This window comes from Hypanus sabinus, chromosome 18 (genome assembly GCF_030144855.1).
Source record: "Hypanus sabinus isolate sHypSab1 chromosome 18, sHypSab1.hap1, whole genome shotgun sequence".
NCBI lineage: Eukaryota > Metazoa > Chordata > Chondrichthyes > Myliobatiformes > Dasyatidae > Hypanus > Hypanus sabinus.
The window spans coordinates 18,483,367-18,505,017 of NC_082723.1; positions in this window are offsets into that span (position 1 = coordinate 18,483,367).

Below are 21,651 nucleotides of genomic sequence, written 5' to 3' on the forward strand. Positions count from 1 at the left end.
TGCTGCAAAGTCCTGAATGTGCGGCACAGGGTAGCGGTCTGGTGTGGTAGCCTCGTTCAGCCTGCGGTAGTCGCCGCACGGTCTCCAGCCCCCCGTCGCTTTGGGCACCATGTGCAGGGGGGAGGCCCATGGGCTGTCGGACCGCCGGATGATCCCCAATTCCTCCATCCTCTGGAAGTCCTCCTTCGCCAGTTGGAGCTTGTCCGGGGGAAGCCGCCGAGTGCGGGCGTGGAGGGGTGGTCCCTGGGTCGGGATGTGGTGCTGTACGCCGTGTCGGGGCATGGCCGCTGTGAAATCCGCTAGGACCCTGGTGAAGTTGTTGTCGGACAGCGTGATGGAGCCGAGGTGAGGGTCTGGCAACTGGGCTGCACCCAGGGAGAACGTCTGAAAGGTCTCGGCATGTACCAGTCTCTTCCTGGGCAGGTCGACCAGTAGGCTGTGAGCCCGCAAAAAATTCGCACCCAGAAGCAGTTGGGCTACGGCGGCCAGTGTAAAGTCCCACGTGAACTGGCTGGAGCCGAACTGTAGCTGCACCTGACGGGTGCCATAGGTCCTTACTGTGCTGTCGTTCACAGCCCTCGGGGGGGACCCGGTGCCCTGCTGCGGGTGTCGTAACTCGTCGGAGGTAAAACGCTGATCTCGGCACCAGTGTCGACCAAAAACCAGCGTCCCGACCTTCTGTCCCACACATACAGGAGGCTATCCCAATGGCCAGCCGCCGTAGCCATCAGCGGCGGCTGGCCCTGGTGTTTCCCGGGAACTTGCAGGGTGGGCGACAACGGCGTGCTTCTGCGCCCCACCGCTGGTGGTAGAAGCACCAGTGTTCATTGGGCCGGGGGTTGGCGGGCTCTGCGGCCGGGCCTGGACTGGTTTGCTGCTGGGAGCGTGGCTGGGAGATCTGTGTGATGGACGCCCCGCTCACCTTTTTGGCGTTCCACAGCAAGTCCGCCCGGGCCGCCACCTTCCGGGGGTCACTGAAATCCGCGTCGGACAGCAGCAGGCGTATGTCCTCGGGCAGCTGCTCCAGGAATGCCTGCTCAAACATGAGGCAGGGTGTGTGTCCGTCGGCTAGAGACAACATCTCATTCATTAAAGCCGATGGAGGTCTGTCGCCCAAGCCATCCAGGTGCAGTAAACGGGCAGCCCGCTCGCGCCGTGAGAGTCCGAAAGTCCTGAGGAGCAGGGCTTTGAATTCCGTGTACTTGCCGTCTGCCGGGGGCGACTGTACGAACTCCGCGACCTGGGCCACTGTGTCCTGGTCGAGGGAGCTCACCACGTAGTAGTAGCGGGTGTCTTCTGAGGTGATCTGGCGAACGTGGAATTGGGCTTCGGCTTGCTGGAACCATAGATTCGGTCGCTGTGTCCAGAAACCCGGCAGTTTCAACGAAACCGCATGAACAGAGGCGGCGGCGGTCATTTCTGGTCCAAAAATCGTTTGGACCGTCGGGGTCACCAATTGTAGCGGTGTGCTACATGCAGCGCTAAAATTACGACACGGAGTTGGTAACTGCAGTCGAAGGAAAAAACTTTATTCGAAATCCTCAGCCTCACTTTTAAGCCTCCCTCAACCTGCCCCCCGTGGCGCAGAGGCTCCAAAGCTCTGTGCTCGCAAACCCCTGTAGGCTATCTAATTGTGAGCCGGTTCGGATGTGCCAGGAAATGGGTCGCCACAGTATAGCATTTTTATGGCTGAGTGTAAAATCTCAGAGTGTAAAACTCCTGCTGATTGGCTGTGCCTGTGTCTTTAAAAGAAATTAGGGACAATGTTGTACTTACATGAGGAGGCTTGCTACTTTTTTTTTGAAATGTTTACAAAGTCATGGCATAACGCAAAATTATTCACATGGACCAATGGCTTTTTAAAAAATTTACATCTATAACATATTAAAATTATCAGATCACACACAAGTTGACTTTTTTTCTGGTTGGAGGTATAATTATCACACACAAGAAATTCTTAAAAGCACTACAGGCATCCTGACTGTATATATAGGAATATTTTAATAGAAATAGAAATCTAGGAGCATCTCTGTAAATTGGGGACTGAATTTCACTCAGTGGCCATTTTATTAGATACTGCCTGTACCTAATAAAATGGCCATTAGTATGCTTGTGGTTTTCTGCTGCTGTAGCCCATTTACATCAAGGTTCAACATGTGCATTCAGAGATGCCCTTCTGTACATCTCTGCTGTTAGGCGTGGTTATTTGAGTTACTGTCACTTTCTTGTCAGCTTGAACCAGTGTGGCCATTCTCCTTTAACCTCTCTCATTAACAAGGTATTTCTGTCCAGAGAACTGTCACTCACTGGATTTTTTTAAAAAATTATACAATTCTCAGTAAACTCTAGAGACTGCTGTGCGTGAAAATCCCAGGAGATCCATAGTTTCTGAGATACTCAAACCACCCCGCCTGGCACCAACAATCATCCCATGGTCAAAGTCACTTAGATCACATTTCTTCCCCATTCTGATGTTTGGTCTGAACAACAACTGAACCTCTTGACCATGTCTGCATGCTTTTATGCATTGAATTGCTGCCACATGATTGGCTGATTAGATAGTTGCATTAATGAGGTGTACAGGTGTACCTAATAAAGTGGCCACTGAGTTTATATCCAAACACTACAGGTCAATCTTCAATCATCTTTCTTGCTTATTGCTTCACTTGATTCCAGCCATATACCTTCCTCATAATTTCCAACATCACTTAAGATCAAATAAATTGATACACATACTGTATGTTCTCTTTACTATATTTTTCATCTGCTTATTTATTTAGTTAATTGGGTTTGGATCAGAGGTATGATCAGCTTAGATCTGAGCAGTTGATATTCAAACAGGACATCAGTGAAGTTCTGAGAGTAAGTGATCGTTAATAACACTGTTAATGATATCTTTCTGAAGCTAGGGAACAAACTGAAGTAATGGTGGCTAATGGTTGGGTTGAGTTGTTCTCCAAGCTTGGCAATTTACTTGCAAATGCTTCGTTACCATACAAGGAGACAACACCAGTGAGGTGTGTCCTCCAAATGCTTGGCCTTTATATATTTATCAATCAGCTGATTGGTCATCATTTTGGAAACTCAATTGTGACATGGGGAGGAAATCTTGTCGCTATTCCGTTGCACAGTGAATCTCATGCGGTGTGACGTGGAATTTTGCCCACATTGTCTCATAAATAGATTCAAGGTCTACATGTCTCTTCACAGAAATGTTTGCAGAAAACCATACTTCTAGAATTTCACTTGCATGTCGCGTGTTTGCTTGTGCCATGACTTTCACTGATGCCCAGTTGAATTTGTGCCCCTCTTGATCTTCATGGGTAGAGACTCGGGAGAATTGGTCATGCCACTTCACAGCCAGTTGATGTTCATGGATCCCAGTGGATAGTTTTCTCTCAGTTTGGCTGATACAGTATTTGCTGCAGTCCCCACATTTGAGTTTGTAGAGTACTTTGGTCTTGTCCAATACCTTGGCTCATTCTTTTGGTCTGCAAAGTACTCTCCCTGTAGATGCTGTTAGCTTATGTGCAACCAAAATTCTATGTCTTGGAGGAGCCGGGCCGTCATTTCCGAGATAGTTTGAATGCATGCAAGGACAACCCATATGGTCACTTCTTGGTTGGTGCCTTGTTGACAGTTATTAGCCAGAATCAACTTATACTGTGAACAGGACATATCTGGGCTGTCTCCCACAACATCTGGTAGATGCTAGTGCTGTTGTGAAAGTGGAACAGCTCAGCTGTAGGCAAAGATAGTTCTGTAGTACAATCCTTTAGGAATGCAGCCAAGATGTATCCATCTATTTCTTGATACCACATACAGCGAATCAGACCAATGAGAATCTCAGGAAGAAGATTTGACGTATCATTCACTTATTGGATGGACATGGCTGCAAATTTCCTGCCTTTATTGCTCATCTCTTTATTTCCTCTTCTCCTGCTATCTCCTTAATTGTCTAATGTTATCCATAGGTGGCACTGTAGCATAGTGGTTAGCATTATGATTTACAGCACCAGCCACTGGCATTCAATTCCTGCCACCGTCAGTAAGGAATTTGTATGTTCTCTGCATGATTGCGTGGGTTTCCTCCTGATGCTCTGGTTTCCTCCCACATTCCAAAGATGTACAGGTTAGTAATGTGGCCATACTTTGTTGGGACCGGAGGCATGGTGACACTGAAAGGAGTTTGTATGCTCCCTCTGTGACCGCATAGGTTTCCTCCAGGTGTTCCAGTTTCCTCCCCAGTCCAAAAGTGCACCAATTGGTAGGTTAATTGCTCATTGTAAATTGTCCCGTAATTATGCGAAAGTTGCTGGGCAGTGCAGCTTGAAGGGCTGTAAGGGCCTATTCTGTGCAGTTTCTCAATAAATCAATAAATACTTGCTGACTGCCCCCAGCATATCCCTCAGAATGTGTTGGTTGTTGACACAAACGACACATTTTACTGTAAGCTTTGATCTACATGTGACAAATAAACCTAATTTTTATCTTTTTAGATTACATGTGGCAGAAGAGCTTTGATTTATCTACTTGTAAATCACAAAGCCCTGTCTATTAGAGTAGCTCTTATTTAGTTTGCACATCGTTCTCTTTTGCAGTTTCACTCGGTTAGCAACTCACTTCAGGTACTCTTGGTGCTGTGCCAAGGGTATCCTTCTGTAGTCCTCACTGAAATGGGGTAGATCAAGTAGTTTGGTAGTAATGGTAAAAAGTCAACGAATAGAGCAGGCCTTGGGATCGAGCTGGTCCACATTTCTACTGCTGCTGCTGCTGATGGTGTACATTGCTGCATTGGAGCCAGTTTTGAATTACCACATGCCTGATTCAATCCCTTTTAGCATAATTGTAAGTGCCTCACAACATAATAAAGCATATTTTTTTTTTGCAAAGATGGGCCTTGGTCATTTCAAGGCTTGTGAAGACATCACTTCTACCGGTAATACCATGCATAGTTGCATTCCACCACAGACGGGAAGATCACAGGAAGAGGTCAAGTAGTATTTTGGTCACTTTTGCTTTGGTCACATTTAGCATCCCTTCTTCCTTTTATTTATTTAGGTCACTTATCTTATAAATATTTTAAATTGAGATACAGTGTGGTATAGGCCCAACCAGCCCTTAAAGCCATGCTGCCCAACAATACCAAGATTTAATTGTAGCCTAATCACGGGACAATTTTACAATGACCAATTAACCTACTAACTGGTACATCTTTGGACTGCGGGAGGAAACTGGAGCACCTGGAGGAAACCTATGTGATCGCGGGGAAAACGTACAAACTCCTTACCGGCAGCAGCGGGAAGTTGACCCAGGTTGCCTATACTGTAAAACGTTGTGCCAACCACTGTTCTAGTGCCAGTTATAGGTGAAGAGAAACTATGAAAAATTATATTCCCTGGTTTATTGTGTAAGTACGTAGGACTGAATGGCTGCTGCTGTTATCCTGCGTGAGTGTGTGCATACGGTCAGTTCACATCATAGACAGCCTCGGGATCTCTGATACAGAAAGGTGGATATATACTTTTCTCTCCTAGGGTGAAGGGCACAGTTGAAATATCAGCTTTCTTCCTCCCCCCCCAACCCCTCTGACCCACCAATTGTCTCCAAGACATCAGAAGATACTGTCACAATACTATTGGGAGGAAGATACAGGAACTTGACCCACTGAGGATAAAGAAAAGACAATAAATTTCCAAACCATGATGTTGTGGGTCTTGATCAAAATTTAAAGATCCATTTGTCAGAACGTAGTCAGGTCTTTCATCGTTGGTCATTATGATATATACTTGCCATGTTGTGCACCCTGATGAAAGTAGAACTTGGGTGGACTGCATCAGGTGCAACAAACTCCTTGCTGTCTGATGTTTAGCCTGGTAACACTGAAAAACCCACCTGTACAATTGTTTTGATCACCAACGATCAAATGGCTCAACACTCAGTATCTCTAAGATTCAATTTATTATCAAAGTACGTATACAGAATACAATTCTCAGATTCATCCTCCCACAACGGAACACAAAGAAACACAATGGAACCCGTTCAGGAAACATCAAACGCCGAGGGTGTGAAAAAAAAAGAACAAATTGTGCAAGCAGCAAAAAGTGGGCGACCAACACAGAGAACGTCAAACATCAGACTAGGAGCCCAGCAGTAGTTCAGTTCACTGCTGTGCAGCTAACCCACTGCTGGCCGCAGATACATTCTTCACCGAAGTGCCCCAGTCTGCATGAATACTGTGTTTGAATTCAATCAGTATTCATATGGATATGTTGCCAGATTGTGACAGATGCTAATAAATTTACAGGAAAATAACAAAAATCTCAGTGATCACAGAAAGTGGCATTGAGAAAAGAACAGTAGCGCAGTTTCAGTTGGAATATTCAAAAGAACATAGTGTCAAAAATAATTCTTGACTTAACATTCTGAGATTCAGGCATTATCATTTGAGCTGAAAATGTAATAGAAGTTTTATTTTATTTTTGCTTAGAGAGACACATGGTAACAGGGCCTTCCGGACCAAGAAGCCTGCATGGTTTGGACTGTGGGAAGAAACCAGAGCACCCAGAGCAAACCCACTCGGTCACAGGGAGAACGTAACTCCTTACAGACTGAGGCGGAATCGAATCGGGGCGCTGGCACTGCAGTGGTGTCATGCTAACCACTGCTCGACCGTGTCACCCCTTTTGGAGTCAGTTTATGTAGGTTTGACCAGGAGCTTGAACGCACAGCCACTATCGTGTGATATGGATGCATTGTCAAACTTGCCTCCCCTTCAGCTAAGACTTTACACAGACACTAACTTTCCTTTTTCAATCAACAGCATTAATAAGTAATTAATTATCAGTAGATATAAATAAGTAATTAGTTACTGATCTTTAATCTTGTTTCTGTCAATGTGAGACCATTATGTGTAAAAACGTTATTTGTGTACCTTCCTAACAATTTGGCATGAATGTTGCAGCCAGTGATGAATTGCTAGGCAATTGTTATGCATAGTATTTAGATTGTAATCACACAGAAACAGCATGGTAATCTCCACAGGGAATCTGTGACTAGGGCAAACAATGGAGTAAATGAAGAATCCCTATAGAGAATCTCAGTTCAAACTGTGATACAGTAAAATAAAACAAAGGGAGGGAAAGAAAAACCAGATTAAGGGAAAGAGGCAACGAAAATGCTAAATAGTATTTCCATTCAAAAGAATCTCCAAGATTAGTAAAGTGTGAAACAAAAAGGGAAATGGCTGGAAATAGCAGGCCATACAGCATCAACAGAAAGAGAAAGTGAATTAACATTTCAGGTAGATGGCCTTCTGTTGTGAACTGAAACATACCGATCTCTCTCCATTGATGCCGTCTGACATGTCAAGTATTTTCAACATTTTCTCTTATTCCAGATTTCCAGTTTCTGCAGAATTTTTCTTGCAGAACAATCAAAATCTGATCTCGTGACATTCCGCTTTGGGGAAAGTAAACTTTCAGCCTCAGATGATCATTGAGACTTAACACACAAGAACACAACAGTATAGGAGCTGGAATAGAACGCCTGGTCCTCACGGTTGTCCTGCCGTTCAGGATGGCCGACCTACCTAAGACCTCAACTCCTCCTCTGTGCTAGATCACTCCAATCCATAGTCCTTGAAATTTTCAACCTTCCAACCTGAAAAAGCTCATTCAGCTCTCTACTTTCTACAGTATGTGATACCACACTTCCTCCAATACCATTAACTTGTGCACTCGCCATTTACAGCATATGGTACCTTGTCAAATGCCTTTGTATCTCCAAATACTCAACAACTGCAGGCCCCTCTCAATCTTGTTACATCCGCAAAACATTCAAGTCGACTTGTCAAACATGAGTTGCTTTACATGAAACCATATTGACCTAATTTGATTTGACTAAACGTCCCTAAGTCCTGATGAAGGGTCTCGGCCCGAAACGTCGACAGTGCTTCTCCCTATAGATACTGCCTGGCTTGCTGTGTTCCACCAGCATTTTGTGTGTGTTGTTTAAACTTCCCTAACTCTCCTGATTAGATAGATATTAAACTAACTGGTCATAAGTTTCCCTCAATTTATCTTTCTTCCTTCTTGAGCATTTGCTGGTTTCTATATCCACTGGTACCATTCTGGAATTAAGTGAGAAACTGTGGGTTCTCTCTTTAGACAACCAATTCTTTTTAATTGGTCTCAGGTCCTGGTGGTTTACCTATATTCAAGCTCATGAACTGTTATAAAGCCTTGCCCACAACCCCCCCCCCAAGATGGGGCATTTTACAAGTTCTTCCGTGCTAGTTGAAACTAGCCCATCAGTTATCACTGAGATATTAGCAGTTTGCTTTGATATTACATTGAAATTGATTTATTATCATACAAGTCATTGGTGAGACTGCACTTGGAGCATTGTTCACAATTCCGGTTGCCTAGGAAGGATGTCATTAAGCTGGAAAGGGTGCAGGAAAGATTGATGATGATGTTTCTGGAACTGGAGGGCTTGGGTTATGAGAGAATAAATAGCCTAGGACTATTTCCCTGAAGTGTAGGAGGCAGAGAGGTGACCTTATAGAGGTATATAAAATCACAACTGGGTTTACTATCACTGGCATATGTTATGAAATTTGGTGACTTTGCGGCAGCAGTAAAATGCATAATCACAGAGTGAGAAAAAACATGAATTACAGTAAGTATGTATATAATTAAATAGTTAAATACAATAAGAAGGGCAAAATAGGAATAAAAAAGTAGTGAGGTAGTGTTCATGGGTTCAAAGTCCATTCAGTAATTGGATCGTTGATGGGAAGAGCTGTTCCTGAATGTGTGTGCTTTCGGACTTCTGAACCTCCTTCCTGATGGTAGACATGAGAACAAGGCATGACCTGGGTGAGGGGGTGTCCTTAATGATGGATGCAGCTTTCTTGAGGCATTGCTCCTTGAAGGTGTCCTATATACCATAAGACATTAGAGCAGAATTAGGCCATCTGGCCCAACGAGTCTGCTCTGCCATTCAATCATAGCTGATCCTTTTTCCTATCTCCTCCTCAACCCCAGTTCCCAGCCTTCCCCCCATAAGCTTTGAAGCTATGTCCAATCAAGAACCTATCAATATCTGCCTTAAATACACCCTATCTGGCTTTCACAGCTGTACGTAGCATCACAAATTCACAAATTCACCACTCTTTGGCAAGAGAAATCTCTCCGTATCTCTGTTTTGAAAGGGCGCCGCTCTATCCTGAGGCTGTGCCCTCTTGTCCTAGACTCTCCCACCATGGGAAATATACTTTCCACATCTACTCTGTCTAGACCTTTCAACATTCGAAAGGTTTCAATGAGATCTCTCCTCATCCTTCTGAATTCCAGCGAGTACAGACCAAGAGCCATCAAACGTTCCTCATATGATAACCCTTTCATTCCTGGAATCATCCTTGTGAATCTCCTCTGGACCCTCTGCATTGCCAGCACATCTTTTCTAAGATGAGGAGCCCAAAACTGTTCACAATGCTTAAGGTGAGGCCTCACCAGTGCCTTATAAAGCCTCAGCATCACATCCTTGCTCTTGTATTCTGGACCTCTTGAAATGAATGCTAACATGGCATTTTCCTTCCTCACCACTGACTTAACCTGCAAGTTAACTTTCAGGGAATTCTGCACAGGAACTCCCAAGTCCCTCTGCATCTCAAATTCCTGGATTCTCTCCCTGTTAAAAAAATAGTTCGCAGATTTATTTCTACTACTAAAGTGCATGGCCATGTATTTTCCAACATTGTATTTAATTTGCCACTTTTTTGCCCATTGTCCTAATCTGTCTAAGTCCTTCTGCATCCCACCTGTTTCCTCAACACCACCTGCCCCTCCACCAATGTTTGTATCATTGGCAAACTTGGCAACAAAGCCATCTATTCCATCATCTAAATCATATATACAACATAAAAAAAAGTGGTCCCAACACTGACCCATGTGGAACACCACTAGTCACTGGCAGCCAACCAGAAAAGGATCCTTTTATTCCCACTCACTACCCCCTACAAATCAGCCAATGCTCTAACCATGTTGGTAACTTTCCTGCGATAGCCTCAGGTATGGCAGTTTATCAAAGGCCTTCTGAAAGTCCAGATGTACAATATCCACTGCATCCCTTGTATCTATTCTACTTGTAATCTCTTCAGAGAATTCCAACAGGTTCGTCAGGCAGGATTTTCCCTGAAGGAGACCATGCTGACTTTGTACTATCTTGTCCTGTGTCACCAAGTACTCCATCACCTCATCCTTAACAATTGACTCCAACATCTTCACAGCCACTGAGATCAGGCTAACTGGTCTATACTACAGATGCTGGTGCTCATGATGGAGCTGACTGACTTTACAACTCCTGAGGGTGCAGATAGGATGGTATATGAATGAGTGAGGCATGGAGGGTTATGATCCAAGTGTTGGTACATGGAACTAGGCTGAAAAAATTGTCACAGACCAGACGGGCTGAAGACCCTATTTCTGTGCTGTAGTGTTCTACATACTGAGGTACAGAGAAAAGCTTTTCTTTGCATGCTGTCCAGTCAGATTACTTCAGCTATAAGGATATCAAAGTACCACAAAAGGAAAACAAATCAGAATGCAGAATATAGGGTTACGATTATAGAGTAAGTTTGAGGTAACTTTTCTTTTAAAATCAGTTTTCTTCCTCCTTATGAATTTTTAATTCACTCACTGCTAGTAACACTGGTCCTCCCAAACTTATATGCCTTACTTTCTGATTTAACGTTACCTCTTTTGTCAGCCACGGATAGCCCGTCTCTCTTTCAGCTGAGCGTCGTGAAAGTGCAATTCTGCCGATGTCCACGTACTGACCTATCTCTTAGATTATTTACTCAGTCCATTCGAGAAAATTTCCCCTTCAAACCCTGATGCGAGGCTTTGACTCAAAACATCGACTCTCCCTTTGCTTCCACAGATGCCGTAGGACCTGATGGGTTACTGCAGCAACAGTTCCCTTGCTCATCCCATTATAATTACTCTTGTTCAAGTTGCAGTTACTAGTTTTGGACCTGGGTGTTCATGCTATAGCAAACTATTTCATAAGGGATCTTTACCCACAAAATCTCTTTCTGGTAATTTGTAAAAAGTTTATTTATATATGAACTTGCCATCTCTAACTTTATCTCCCATGTTTAAGGCTCACTCTGAGGGTAAATATCCCAACTTCACACAAACCTGTCGAAGAAGTTGTGAGGAAGCTTGTGGGGAAACAGGGCAGTTTGCTGTGCCGGAAGTTACTGTTCAATTTGTTTTATGTAATGGTATGTGCCTGAAAGACACGACAAATCGCCATTGCAAAAGTTTGGGAAAAACATTAGGCAAAATCAATTCACTTTTGATTCAATTCTATTATTTTGGATACATTCATTAGGTTTAGGTACTACTTACAGGAGCACTTTACATTAGTATTTTTAGTTTTGGTTTTCAGATATGTGTTTCCATGCTATTATCAGAATCAATACGCAATAAGAGGACGTGATTGTAAAAAGAATCAAATTGAACTGGAAGTTGTCCTGCCTCCAGCAGGCAACGTGTTCAAGTGGCAGTTACTCCAGTTGCACCAGGCAGCCACTGGGAGGAGTCTTATTCCTGCATATAACTAAATTTCACAGCTTAGTTTCTGGAACAGGTATTCAATTCATGGCTTAAGGTTTTGCAGCTGGTGATCGGGGACTGGGAAGCTTTGGGGCTGGGAGAGGGTGGTGGTGGGGACGGGAAGTTACACCTCCGGCCTCCCCATTGTCTGAGGCTCAACTAAAGCCAGAAATGAATGAGCCACCTGTGTAAAATTGGTGTAAGGATAGCTATATTCTGTAAAATTATATGCCAGTGTTTTCGACAACAAATTCAGATACAATGGATGAAATATGCACCGTCATCATCAGCATCAAGACCATCATGTGCTGTATCGTATGACTGGAGCGATCATGGTCTCCATGGCTACGATTGTTCTTGGCAAATTTTTCTACAGAAGTGATTTGTCATTGCCCTGTTCTAGGCAGTGCCTTTAACAAGATGGGTGACCCCACCGGAGACTGCCTGCCTGGTGTCAGTGGTCACATAACCAGGACTCGTGATATGCACCGGCTGCTCGTACGACCATCCACCACCTGCTCCCATGGCTTCACGTGACCCTGATTTGGGGGTGAGGGGCTAAACAGGTGCTACGTCTCACCCAAGGGTGACCTGCAGGCTAGCAGAGGGCAGGAGCATCTTATGCCTCCAATGGTAGAGACATAGCTCCACCCCACCATCATGCAACCTCCATTTAACTGAACCTGGTATTAAGCAATGGCATAGCAGGATTTTCCATAAAAGGGACCATGGGGTTTTTTCAGTTTGTATTTTTTTTATATAAAACTGAAGGATCAAGAGCAGTTCCACAGACTGCACACAATTATTGAACAGCAGCTGCTCACCTGGGATTGCTGCAACACAACTCCGACTGTTTCCCAATCATCGACCTGGGGCTGGGCTTAGGCTCGGGCTCTGCTTCTGCTCAGTGCTGCAGTCACACCAGGTGGCCCGTTTGCCAAAGGCAATTACAGTTTCCCTTCAAATGAAACTTAGTGCAAACTTCAGCTAGAACATCAGACCTGCAAAGAAATAACACACAAATCAATATCTGCACCTGCTTTTTGACTCTTTTAGGTACAAATTGAATTTATCCTTATGTATATTTTGACCACTCTATCTAGTTTATCAGCTGGTTTCACTTTCAGCGACATGATGTCCTGGCTTGCTAGTTTTATGGTGATTTAATAAGACAATCAGCAGCGTTTGCAATTAGTATGGAGATAATTGCCATATCTCCCGGCTTTTCAGCGGCTAACAAATGACCTGAGTGGGCTAAGGCCAAGTATTTGAAGACAATCCTTATCCAAGCAAGCTAGCTGTGACAAATACTGCTTTAATATCTGAAAACTGTTATACCTGTAGTGTTGCAGTCATCATTCATGTGGACTGGAAAACCATAGTTCTTTTTAGAAAACAGAAAAGAAATGAACATTTATTGTTGTTATGCTTAGAGCTGCAAGAATTTCAATTAATAGTTTCCTTCTAAGTTAGAAATATAAATTTAATCATGCTGAAGTTGTGTGCAGAAATGCTGTGCAGAATTAAATGTATACGGTTTGATGTTGCAGTCTTCGCGAAGCTTGGCAATTAGCTTGCAGACATTTTATCACCAGTCGAGGTGACATCCTCAGCACGCAGTTGTTGATGTTTCTCTCTGGGAGCACTCGTGTTTACATAGACAACCCATTCGCTTGCCTCAGTCCTGATTGGCTACCCTGTCAGTTGACCTTTGAATTCTATTGGCTCACTTTTTTTTAGCTCTTAGGGGTTCATAGATGGCGTCCATTTCGATATGCTTGTTTATGGAATTATCAGAGGAGAACCACACTTCTAGAAATTCCTGTGCCTACATTGTGTTCACCTGTGCCAGAGTCTCTGCGGTGCCCCAGTTAAAGTGGCACCCTTTTCAGACTTCATGTACCGAAATCAACATCAATCTGAGATACCAATATTCACACCATCCTATACAGGATATTTGTGTCAAATTACATACATTTAAAATACTAATTTCTTGATTGACTAGGAACTAAATAGTATTTTAATTTTACTCTAATTCTTGGTAGGTTTAATTCTTAGAAATTGACATCAGGCTGAAACAACTGAAATCGTGCTGAAACAGATGTTAACATGATTAATATTAAAAGGAAAACACCCATTGGGAAATGTTCCAAATGAAAATTGTCTAATAAAGACAATACAGCATAATTAAATGAACTGAATTATCTTGAATGTAGTAAGTATTACAAATGACGTAGTTGTATGTGATGGAGACACTAACTGTTCCTCTCTTGCTTCCATACTATGATCTTTGTTAAGAGAGAACAGCAACCACATGGATAAGTGTTCCCTGTTACCAGGGGACCTTTGCTAATCTTTTCATTCGTTTTGGTAAATGAGTAGATTGGCAGAGAGCAGCTTGCAATGGACGAGGGCAATGCCAGCACATGGCCCATCCAAAATTGCCCTTGGGAAATTAGGGGTGAGCTGACCTCTTGAACCACTGTAGTCCTTCTAGACAAAGTGCTCCCACAGTGTTAGGGATGGAATTTTAAGGCTCATGAATCAGGATGTTGTATGACTTTTGAATTCAATTTACTTTATTTCTTACATCCTTCACATGCATGAGCAGTAAATATCTTTACAATATGTCTCTGTCTAAATGTACGATGTGCAGTCATAGTAATTTATAATAATTTATAATAAATAGAATAGTCAATGTAACACAGAAATATACTCAAATCAGTGTGAGTTAATCAGTCTGATGGCCTGGTGGAAGAAGCTATCCCAGAGCCTGTTGGTTTTGGCTTTTATGCTGCAGTACTGTTTCCCAGATGGTAGCAGCTGGAATAGATTGTGGTTGGGGTGACAGGGGTCCCCAGTGATCCTTTGGGCCTTTTATCACACCTGTCTTTGTAAATGTCCTGAATCATGGGAAGTTCACTACTACAGATGTGCTGGGCTGTCCGCACTACTCGCTGCAGGATCCTGCGATTAAGGGAGGTACAGTTCCCGTACCAGGCAGTGATGCAGCCAGTCAGGATGCTCTCAATTGTGCCCCTGTAGAAAGCTCTTAGGAGTTGGGGGCCCAAACCAAACTTCCTCAACCATCTGAGGTGAACGAGGCATTGTTGTGCCTTTTTCACCACACAGCTTGTGTACAGGCCAGGTGAGGTCTTCGGGGATGTGGATGTTAAGGAGCTTAAAGCTGTTTACCCTCTCAACCCCAGACCCATTGATGTCGATAGGGGTTAGCTCATCTCCATTCCTCCAGTAATCCACAACCAGCTTGGAGGGGATTATGAAGATGACGATATTTCCACAGACCAAAAAGCTCCTGTCCTTCTTGGTGATTGAAAGGTTTGGGAGGTGTGTTTGGAGTAGCTGATGAGATGGTATATACTATGGCCAGAGTGAACACTCAGGCTGGTGGATGGGATACCAGTCACCAATGGTATTGAGTTTCTTGAGTGTTGGAGCTGCACTCATCCAGGCAAGTACAGTAGAAAAAGTACAGAGGAGATTTATTAGAATGTTACTTGGGTTTCAGCACCTAAGTTACAGAGAAAGGTTGAACAAGTTAGGTCTTTATTCTTTGGTGTGTAGAAGGTTGAGGGAGGACTTGATAGAGGTATTTAAAAATTATGAGGGGGATAGACAGAGTTGACATGGATAGGCTTTTTCCATTGAGAGTAGGGAAGATTCAAACAAGAGGACATGAGTTGAGAGTTAAGGGGCAAAAAATTAGGGGTAACACGAGGGGGAACTTCTTTACTCAGAGAGTGGTAGCTGTGTGGAATGAGCTTCCATTAGAAGTGGTAGAGGCAGGTTCGATTTTGTCATTTAAAAAAAAAATTGGATTGGTATATGGACAGGAAAGGAATGGAGGGTTATGGGCTGAGTGCAGGTAGGTGGGACTAGGTGAGAGTTAGCGTTCAGCACGGACTAGAAGGGCCGAGATGGCCTGTTTCCGTGCTGTAATTGTTATATAGGACCAGTAGTTTAATCATAGTTATTATGTGTCTTGTAGATGGTGTAAAGGCTTGAGGGTGTCAGGAAGTGAAACACTGCTGTGGTATAACAGCTATTGTATGTCATGGGTAGGAGGAAGTTCAGTTGATGCCTTGAAACTTTGGGTGGTCTGGAATCAATGTTGAGGACTGTCAAGGCTACTCCCTCACACCTGTAAACCACTGTTCAACTAGTTCAGGTGCCTATGTCCTGTCAGAGGGCCTGCACGTGCCCTGGGATTGTAATGGAGGAATCTGGCACATTGTTCATAACCTGGCAATGTTGAACTGTGTCAGTCTGCGGTCTGTGACTCATCTGTGGGACAACTCTCCTAACTTAAAACTCGGTTGCCAGATAATGCATGCATTGTAGGGAATTGAACAAAAGGCATGCAAGATTTTGTCTTGTCTATTTAACTTACTAATAAGTATTGTAACCTCTTTCGTGCAACATTCTCAAAGTCATGGTGCTAGGACTGGCTAAAAGAGATTGTTTAGGGCTATAATAAGAACACATTTGAAGTGCTGCATGCAACGTAAGTCTCTGAATATGCAGAATATTCTTGACCTTGAAGTCAGCGCTCTGTTGCTTCCTGGGTAAAAAGGTTGGCCTGTGATGTGAGATTTAGGAAGATTGTTGGATGCTCACCAGAGCAGGGTTTCTCAACCAGGCTTTCACGGAACCTTAGGGTTCCATGAGAAGTTGCTCGGGGTTCCATGAGAGATTGTAATTTTAAAAAATTAACATCGGTTTTTGAACTTTTGCATGATACTAGCACTCGCAGTGGTAGGCAGTGACTGAACAGTCCTGTTAGCAATCTCGCTAGAGATCTCACAACCCAGTACAGCAGTGCGCAGTAGGACCGTGTTTATTTGGTTGAGTCCATTGACAATTTTTGATGCAAGATAGTGGAAACCATTAATAATCGGTGAATGCTGTACTGCACAGAGGGAAGGACAGTAAGCTGATGAGCATGAAGTGTGCTTTCCGCGCATTGAGTGGACTCTCCCAACTTGAACTGTGATGTCAGCCTCTCCATCCTCAATTACCTTCCCCAACTTCCCCTTACTGACTGACTTGTGGGAGCGAACAAACTCTTCTGGTGCAGTAGAAAAGTGGAGGGAAATTTTCATTGTGAAGAAGGAATTCTTACGTGCCACAACTCAGCTGCTGCCATACCACTTTGCTGTTGTTGCAAAAGGTGGCTTGTGTAGGTTAGAAGTGAATTGTATTGTGAAGTTTTTGTATTTTTTGTGTTCTTCTTGTTTAGTTATTTATTATGCTGTTCTTTTCTAATATTTTATTAACATTTTTTCCAGACATCTCCGATGGCCCAATGTGGCTGATATCTGATTCTGACTATGTCACTTCATAAGAAAATGTTTTATTCAAAGTTTTGGATAAAATTCTGTCTTAGGCTGTATTTTTATTTATAGTATATTGCTTTGGCTTATGATTTTCAGTAACTTCACCATTCAACATGGTCAATAAATTTTCATGTTGTAAATAGCATTCATTAAAATCAATTTACAACCTTTATTTATATTAAATCTACCTAGCCTACCTTTAGAAAACTTAAATCCCATTTGGATTAAGTCAGCTATTTAACAGAAATTTATTACGTTTGCCTTATGGGTTTTTAACATTTATAAAAGGGAAAGAAAGAGATTAATTTCAGGAATGATACATTAAAAATCATTATTCAAGACAGCATTAACAATTTGAATGATTATATCTACAACTTACTGATCACGCTAATGTACCGTGAGTTGCAGATTATAATAAATTTTATGTAGGGTTTCCCTGAGACCTGAAAATTATTTCAAGGATTCCTCCAGGGCAAAAAGGTTGAGAAAAGCTGCTCTAGACTGTTGAAGAAAGGTGATCTAACAAAGGCTTGCAAGATTCAGAAAGGGATTTATGGGGTGAATGCAGGTAGGTTTCTAGTTGGAGAGTCCTTCCAGATGAACAGTAGATATAACCTCAGGATGATTCCTGGTTTAGACATCAGTCCCCAAATGTCTGTAGGGATGACTTAGCAAGATCTTCTTTGCCACTTTCAAATTTCATGCCCAGGTCAACGTCAGCAGAATGTTCAGTTTTATTCAAAGGTTCAAAGGTCCAATTTAATGTCAGAGAGATGTATACAATATACACCCTGAAATGCTTTTTCTTCACAAACATCCATGAAAACAGAGAAGTGCCCAAAAGAATAAACATTAGATAAATGTGAGAACCCCAAAGAACCCCCAACTCCCCTCCCTCCCGCGCGCAAGGTATAAGTGGCAGTAAGCAACAATCCCCTCTCCTCCCACTGGCAAAAAAAAGCAAGCATTGGCACTATCACCAAGTACTCAAGTGTGAGCAAAGCAATAGCAAAGACACAGACTTGCAGTTACCCCAAAGACTTCGTATTACACCCGGCATTCAACATACCACAGATACTCTCCCTAATAAGGTAGGAAAAGGTGTCTCCACATTCCCAGCGAGGTGGGGGGGGGGGGGGAACATAACAAACAACTTGCTGGTTTACAATATTAAAAAGACCATTACGTCACATTTTTTCGAGCTCTGTGCCCACAGCTGATATCCTCACTCCCCCAACGACACACGGGTCTCCTGTTGCGACACCAACCCTCGATCCGCCTGTCTTCAGAGCCCCAAGATCTTAGGCTTCTAAATTCCAGCCATACTCTCAGGCTGAACCCTTGGCGTGCCGAGCGACAGCTAGTCTTAAAACCCAAGAACGGGTCCCATTCCCGCAAAGGACTAAGGTCAGCGTATAACTCCAGGTCAGGGTCTTTAAGAACCCTGAAAGGGAAAAATAATGCTATTAAAGTTGGAAATTTTATTCTTTCTTTGTTTACTGGAAGCACTAGATGGTTTGCTCTGCTATTTCATGGGGTACAGAAGAGTCTACCACTGTGGCGGCTCTTAAGTTATTTGAGACCAGACAAGGTGATGGCAGATTCCATCCTCTGAAGGACATTAGTAAAGCAGAAGGATGTTCATGGAAATCCATTTGTTTTGTGGTCCTCGTTATTGAGGACTTACTTTTAATCCTTCCAGTTAGAATGTGTGCAGGAAAAGACAGGGAGCATTCACATTCACCATCAACAATCAATTAAATATCATATAATGCTGAATTGTGTAGACAGCTGTGAGACTTGTCATAGAAATGCTTTTAAGGCCAATAAAGGTCAACTTCTGAAAGGAAATGACAGACAGCAAGTCTCACGAGTATTGTTTGTGCTCAGAGGAAAATTTTGAGTTGCAAAAAGCTTCTGCTTAGTGCACATTACATTCTTGATATACAAAGTATTTAGTTCTTAAAAATCAGATCTATTTTTAAAACTTCCCCTACAAAGCAAAAGCCAGTGGATGTTTCCACTTACCTAATGGTAGATGTTAACTGCTCTGGGAAGGTGCATTTCAGCGTGGGGTGTTTCATGTTAGCCTGAGGAAACTAACTCCCAACAGCAATATAGGGGCATGAGTCTATAAAGAAGGCATGTCCGTGGCTGTACTTCATTAGGAGCTTGAGGAGAGCTGGTTTGTCACCAAAGACTCTGGCACATTTCTATAGATGTACTGCGGAGGCTCTTCTAACTGGTTGCATCACTGTCTGGTACAGAGGGGCCACTGCACAGGATCGAAAAATGCGGCAAAGTTCTGCAAACTCAGCCAGTTCCATCGAGGGCACAAGCCTCCCCCGTGCAGATGGCGCAGCATCCGTCACGAAGTACGCCCGTCACCCAGGAGTCTTTTCATTGCTATCATCAGGGAGAGCCTGCAGACACATAATCAACACTTTCCAACAGATTCTTCCCCTCCACTATCAGATTTCTGAATGAACAATGAACCCATGAACACCACCTCCCTATTTTTTGGCTCTCTTTTTGAACTACTTATTTAGTTTTTCTGCACTATATACTGTATATCTCTTATGTAATATATATTATTTTCATGGACGTGGAAACCATAGAAAGGGTGAAGAGGAGATTTACAAGGACATTGCCTGGATTGGGGAGCATGCCTTATGAGAATAGGTTGAGTGAACTTGGCCTTTTCTCCTTGGAGTGATGGAGGATGAGAGGTGACCTGATAGAGGTGTACAAGACGATGAGAAGCATTGATTGTGTGGATAGTCAGAGGCTTTTTCCCAAGACTGAAATAGTTGCCACAAGAGGACACAGGTTTAAGGTGCTTGGAAGTAGGTACAGAGGAGATGTCAGGAGTCAGTTTTTTACGCAGAGAGTGGTGAGTGCGTGGAATGGGCTGCCAGCGGCGGTGGTGGAGGCAGAAACGACAGGGTATTTTAAGAGACTCCTGGATGGATACATGGAGCTTTGAAAAACAGAGGGCTATGGGTAGGCCTAGGTAGTTCTAAGGAAAGGCCACGTTCGACACAGCTCTCTGGGCCGAAGGGCCTGTATCTAGGTTTTCTGTATCATAGGTTTTCTATGTTCTATTGCTCTGTTCTGCTGCTGCAAAACAACACATTTCACAACATATGTCAGTGACACTAAACCTGATTCTGAGTCTAATGACTGAACCCTGACTTGGGTGGAGAAGGTTTACTGATGTCCCAGACCTCATATTCCCATTCTCTCAATTCTCCATTCACCTGACACCCTTCCACAGTTAAATGACTTTATGTACAATCAAGCACAATTTTTATGTCAGCTCCAGTACCCCCTATTTCACCACCACTGAACCACTACCAACTCTTTAAACATTCCCTCTTAGCAGTGAACAGGATAGAGTGATATTTCTGTCCTTTGGGAGTGTAATTTGTGCAATATAGTTGACTTCTAGCTACTCTGGGATATGACTTGGTAAACCATTCAATTGTATTATAATTAGTAAGTGTGGATAAGCCACATACCACCCACATCAATCCAGCACCAGCAGCTCCCAGCTTTGTTGACTTTCCAAAGTCCTTCCTCATAAGCATCTGCGGACTAGCATCTAAATCGGGAGAGTTTTCGTACAGACCAATAAACCAGTTTGATGGAGTCATGCTCATGTAACCATACTGACAGTAAAGATCCATAGTTACACCCTATTCTACCAGCTGAACAGATCCATCCCAGATGGCAGTCCAGTAGTTTAATGGTGGGGAATAGCACTAGGAACCTGAAACATGATATCTCCTGTCATCAGATCAAACACATACAAGAAAACTACCTCCTCACTACCCTCAGCTAATAAGTTAATCCTACTCCATGTTGGAAAAAACACAGAAACTAGCAAAGGGTGCAGAATGTACTTTGAGCAGAATATTCAACATCCATCATTAAGAACAGCTTAATAGCTTCATCACTAAACTGAATTGGCATAGCCCTTGCAAACACAGTGGGACAATAGTGCTCTAGACACCTGGGTGCAATCTGCATGAAGTTTGCATATTCCCCCTGTGACCTTCTGAGTTTCCTCAGATGCTCCAATTTATTCCCACATCCCAGAAATCTGTGGCCGGATAGGATATTTGCCCCTTCTGTGTAGGGAAATGATAGACTCTTGAGGGAATTGACGCACATGGGAAGAAGAACAAAAGGGGGATTAATATAGGACTAGAATAAATGGGAGATTGATGGTTGACTGAATTGTTATTCCTGTGCTGTCCCTTTCTGTGACTTCACGGTTCTTTGGTTCTGAGATTGTGCATAAGTGAAGACGAGTGATAAACATACACAAAATGCAGGAGGCACTCAACAGCACAGGCATCATCGATGGAGAGGAAAAGAGTCGACATTTCAGGCTAAATCCCAATGAAGAGTTTTGGCCAAAACATTGACTCTTTATTCTTCTTAATTGATGCTGCCTGACTTGCTGAGTTCCTCCAGCATTTTGTGTGTGTTAATCAGTGGATTTCACTCATGCACAACCTCACGGCCATAGAGAAGCTGCTGAGTTCTCCCAGTATCTTGTATGTGTTACTCTGGATTTCGGGCATCTGTAGAATATCTTGTGTCAGACTTGACTTTGACTCCACTGGCAATGTGAAAAATTGGCCAGATATGTCCTGTCC